General features: G+C 43.2%; 1 protein-coding gene across 9 annotated transcripts in view; it reads left to right on the top strand.

The window, feature by feature from the left end:
* syngap1b (synaptic Ras GTPase activating protein 1b) overlaps positions 1-5214 on the top strand; it is a 138011-nt gene that overhangs the window by 63294 nt on the left and 69503 nt on the right. Inside the window, exon 1 of one of the 9 annotated variants that reach the window (XM_016536342.1) lies at positions 2813-3149. The exons of the other annotated variants lie outside the window; for them this stretch is intronic. The gene's annotated coding sequence lies outside the window, so the exon portion shown is untranslated. Of the gene's footprint in view, positions 1-2812; positions 3150-5214 lie in introns of those variants that run through there. 9 annotated transcript variants of the gene reach the window in all.

Below are 5214 nucleotides of genomic sequence, written 5' to 3'. Positions count from 1 at the left end.
CACATGGGGAGAAAAACACACACAAACAGTCCAGGGGTGTGATAGTTCGGGGGCGGAAGGCGCATCCTCGCGCCGCAGGAACAACAAAGGGAGGGACGGAGGGGAACTCAGGAGGAGGTTTGGGTGGAGGACGGACACCCGGGAGGAGAACGGCAAACAGAGTCCAGGGTGGAGATGACAGAGGGCGGAGCCAGGGAGGAGACAGGAGGAGCCAGGGCGGACCAGATGGAGGGAGGAGACAGGGAGGAGACAGGAGGAACTTGGAGCAGGCGGAGCCAGGCGGGACCCAGGCCACAGCCATGAAGTCAACCCATGGTAGAGCCGACGGAGGGAGGGGCCAGGCGGAGACGGAGAGGATCTGGAGGGCCAAGGCGGAGCAGATGGCTCAGGTGACCGAGGCGGAGGCGGGGATTCGGAATGCCACGGTGGAGCCGGAGTGACAGAGGACCGAGGAGGAGCTGAAGGGAAGGAGGAGCCTGACAGAGCCAGAGGGACAAGGCGCAGCCGGAGGAGTGGAGTCCCGAGGCGACGGATGGTCAACGACAGACCAAGGCAGAGCCGGAGGGACGAGGGAGCCCAGCAGAGCCCAAATCCCAGCACTGGGAGCGTGTCAGACAGGGGAACGACAGGGCTGGCAGACAGTTCAGGGCAGACTGGTAAGTCCGAGGTAGGTGGGAGGAGAATGGGCATATCCACTTATATATCTGCCTCCCAGTCTATTAAGTCCCCTTCAAAGTCCAGCAGTTCCAGATACACAATAAGCTCAACCTCAGCCATGGTGCAGTGGGCGGAGCTCCTCTCCACGCTCTCACTGTCCACGGCTTTTTCCCTCGTGGCGGGCGTTGTAGCCGGCTCTCGCACCTGGTCTGACGTCATAAAGGGGTGATGGTGGGCTGGGCTCTGGGTCTGGCTGTGCTCTGGATCGGGGATAGACGCTCTCCAGTATGTGTGTGTGTGTGTGTGTGTGTGTGAATTATTAATGTATATTTATATATTAAGAATAGTCCACCCAATTGTTTTAGGTCAAATTATCTTTCATACAGGTCATACAAGTTAGAAACGACATGAGGATAAATGATGAAAGGAATTTTCAGTTTTGTGTTATCTTTCCCTTTAAGAAGCGCTGTACTATCACTCTTCTAAGCGATCAGACTGTCAGCCTGCCAGAATATCATAGAAACTTGAGGGTGGGCTTTTTTAACCAGAACCTCTTAGCAACCAGTCCGAGACTCAGAACACCCTAGCAACCGCATAGAAACACACTGAAAACCTCAGAACACCTTGGCAACTGCGTAATGCTCTGGCAACCACCCACAACACCCTTGTGGTCCAAATCGAATGTAAAAATCTTTGCTTGTATAGTTATACGATAGAATTAAAAGCAACGATAGCAGCAAAAGCTAACATGCGACTCGCAGTGCCTCTTTGTACTGTACGCGCACTCTCCGAGTTAAATCTGCATTGTCATTTGTCTTCAGTTTGTGTAGTTGTGTAATTACACACATTCCTCCCACGTAACCTGCCTCTACAGAAGCCTCTCCACTCACCGGCTGCCTGCGAGCGTCACATCCACACACACACACACACACACGCTCACACACACACACCAGAGCTGTGTGTGCGTGAGAGAGTGAACAAGACAGAGAGAAAGTGAGAGAGAGTTTGCCCCAGGCTTTGACATGAAGTTCTCTCCATCAAATCCCATCTCTCCCCCACCCCCCTGTCCAGCTCAGCCCCTCTTCTCTCCTCTCGTCTCCTCGAGTGAGTGAGAGCACAGTAAAGAAAAGGACAATTGCAGGAAAGGATGCATCGCCTTGCTGCTGGTATTCCTGTGTGCATGACTGGAAACGAGCAAACCGGAATACAGCAAGAAGGACTTCCAGCTTTTCCTCGTGCGAAGGATTTGCATTTTGGAATTGCTTTCAGAAGTCCTCATGCAAATGACCCGTCCGTTTGAAGCGGAGCTTTGATGCATTGCTAAACGCGTCGGTTTTGTGCAAGAATGAACGTTTGAACTCCGTGGGCTCGGAGGATTTATGCGTCAGTGTCACTGACACAGAGCTGCGGAGAAGTCTGGCTCCGTCACACGCGCACACACACACGCAAGTTTGCATTAGATGCCAGTGTTTTACTGTCTATGGAAGTGTTAGCTTAGAATAAATACCTTAGTCATGTGCGCGCATACTCCGAAAAGTTCTCTCGTAGAGCATTTTAAATGTAGATAGCTCGATTGCAACGCTAAATGACGCCCTAAAATAGCTCAAGTAAAACATGAGAGAGTTTCACCGCAGATCTGGTGTTGGTAACCGCAGAAAAGGCAGAAGGGAAGCGACTCGTCGGTTCAGGGTCGTGCGTAAAGGCGCCGGCAAGCATCGCCGGGACCCTGAGCTCTCCATCTGGCGCTCTGCTGAGGAACAGCCGCTGTCAGGGCTGGAGAGAGTGACTGAGACGAGGTGGAGAAATGAGACACAACAATTCTAACAGTTAAACACCCAGGATTTATCCTTTTATACATATAAAGTGCAAATTCTTGATTGTAAATATTCATTTTTAACAATTCTTACTATTCTTGTAGGTAAATACATTTAGATATCCAAGTAGAAGTCATAAATATAGTATTAGTGAAATATATGTATTCAACTAAGCAAACTACTATTATATTTATCCTACATTTGATTGCAATAACCAGAGTTAATGCATAAATGCCTTTTTCTAGCTAGGGTTTACATTTAAAGATTAGAATTATGGCATATTAGGTCAAAATGGTTGTACAGAGTTGTACATGAATTCATATGGGATTACTTAAAGAAAGCAAGAATAAATTTATTTAGTGGTCAGAAAGTCATCAATGCCATATTTGAGAGCAGAGTGCATATAGACAAATGATTACAACCAAACATGGTGTGGACATTCATTGTTCTGGTGACCTTTAAAGGAACTCTTGACCTGCCAAGGGAAAGAAATCATTCACAAGTTAAACAGAAGACAGTGACTTAAAAAAGAAAATCGTGACTGGATTATGATCAGAGATGGACAGCTTGGACAATTCGTCTTTCTTGGTGGCTTGAGATTACTTCTGGAGCCTGGACGGGAATAATTAAGGAGGAATAAGGGATTGTACCGCCCCTTACAGTTGCATTCTGCTGTAGGTAGGAATGAGATGCACATTACAGTTGGTTGTTTTTTATTTTGTAACTGGGAAGACATGGGGTCACATCATTTATTTGGCCTTTAGATTAAATGGCAATCTGATTTTATTTAGAAGATAACATTAGAAAAAATGCATTAAAAATGGTCAGGTTTATCAAATGAATGACCTCATAAATCAAAAGCCCTGATTGGCTTTTTGTGCTCATGAAATATACTACAAATCTTTTTACTATACTACATTTTGACTATATGTAATGCTGCGGAGATCTTTAGTCATTTGATTCATGCATATCTACTGTATTTTAATCTGTGGAACTGTTTTGAAGGTTGTTTCATGATGCTTTTTCTGAAAAGAGTGTTAGGTAGCTATAAAAACACCCACTGCTGCAGGAGAAAAATCCTTGAAAATGACAAAAGAAGAAAGAAATGCACAGAAGTCCTTTGGCAATTCGTCTCCAGGAATTACAGGCATCACTTTTTTCTTTTGCAGCTTCCAAAGATCTAAAAACACTAAAAGATGTTCTTAGAAATATATTTTTTTATTATTATTATTGAACATGAAGTGTGTAATGTTTGTGCCAATAGAGGAACGAAATGAACTGGACAAATAATGACTGTCAAACAGGTTTCCCGAACACTCCCATTTGTCAAACAAACTGATAGCCCCGCCTCCAAACTCACACCATTGGTATTCGTATTTTTGCATAATGCAAATGTTGTATTGACCATTCAGCACCCAGAACTGGAATTGTTCACTATATTACTTAAAATAAAATAAATAAAATATACAAAAACTTATTTTATTTCACCCGGTTGCCAACGAAACATTTCTCATATTCATGTAGTTTAACTTGATGTACTAAAGTAACTAAAAATTTAACAAATTAAAATGACTAAAATGTAAAAATGAATGATTAATATCAATAACTCAATAGTTCAGACAAAACTAGTCATTTACAGCACAGCTGGTGTTGCATTAATTATAACTGTCAATGCGTATTGAGCTGGGATAAAAGAAATGTACATAAACATCTGAAAAATTACATCTTTAAGAATAATACTCAATAAGGCTTCATTTCAAATAAAATTTGAAATCCAAATTCCGTGCAGAATTACAAATCCAAATTAGGCATAAAAATCGATCCGCCACCAACTCCAAGCATATCAATCAGAGGCTGAGCAGTAATTATTATTTTTTTCATTAGTTTCACTTTTTATCATGTTTGCTCTCCCCCTCCTCTCGCTGTCTCTCTCTCTTCCGTTCTGTCTCTCTCAAAGGGACTGAAGCTTGAAGCTGTTTCCACCCACACACTTCAGCTCTGGCTTTCAGCTTGACATCAGATTTACATTGAGAATAAAAAGTGCACACACACACACACATGCGTGCTCTCACCCACACAGACACGTACTTGTACACACCTATGTTGGGAGGAATATTAAAGTCCATTATTGTGTGATAGAAAATATGTCCTCTTATCCTGGAGATGCAGAACACAGGCTTATTGTGTTTGATAACAAACTTCATCGAATTGCAACTTGCCATTTCTCGTCCATCCGACTGTGTTGTGACATACGTGTTCACATGCGTGTTAGTCTGTGTTCCATCACTTCAGTGTTTCATCATGTTAGTCAAATGTAAGGTACTAGAAAATGTTGCCATGGCAACCAAATAAAGAGCCTGGATTTGGATCAAAGAAGACAGAGGGAGAAATTGAAATAAATGGACGTATCGAGCCCTCTTTACTTTGGCTTTCAGTTTGGCGTAATTAAAAGGAATAGTGACCTCTGGCCTGCGATCAGGTTCAGTCCATTAAGTCCTGCAGTTCTTGAAGGGCGTTCGTAAGGGTGAACATTAAGTCATGTTTTTAATGCTCTATCCATCCCAGACGCATTAAAGTGAATTATAGTTTATTTCTGTACCATGTGACAATTCATATTGGAAACTAGAGATTGATTTAAGTAAATCTTTTGCTGAATCATTTGTTAAAACTGTCTTGCTCTGACATATTGTGCACAGTCACAGTATTTATATATGTATTATATATATATATGTACACGCACACA

The sequence above is a fragment of the Sinocyclocheilus rhinocerous genome, unplaced genomic scaffold, assembly GCF_001515625.1.
Source record: "Sinocyclocheilus rhinocerous isolate Xijiao unplaced genomic scaffold, SAMN03320098_v1.1 scaffold5, whole genome shotgun sequence".
Classification (NCBI taxonomy): Eukaryota; Metazoa; Chordata; class Actinopteri; order Cypriniformes; family Cyprinidae; genus Sinocyclocheilus; species Sinocyclocheilus rhinocerous.
The sequence above is the reverse complement of the archived record's forward strand: the minus strand, read 5'-3'. Positions and strand labels throughout refer to the sequence as shown.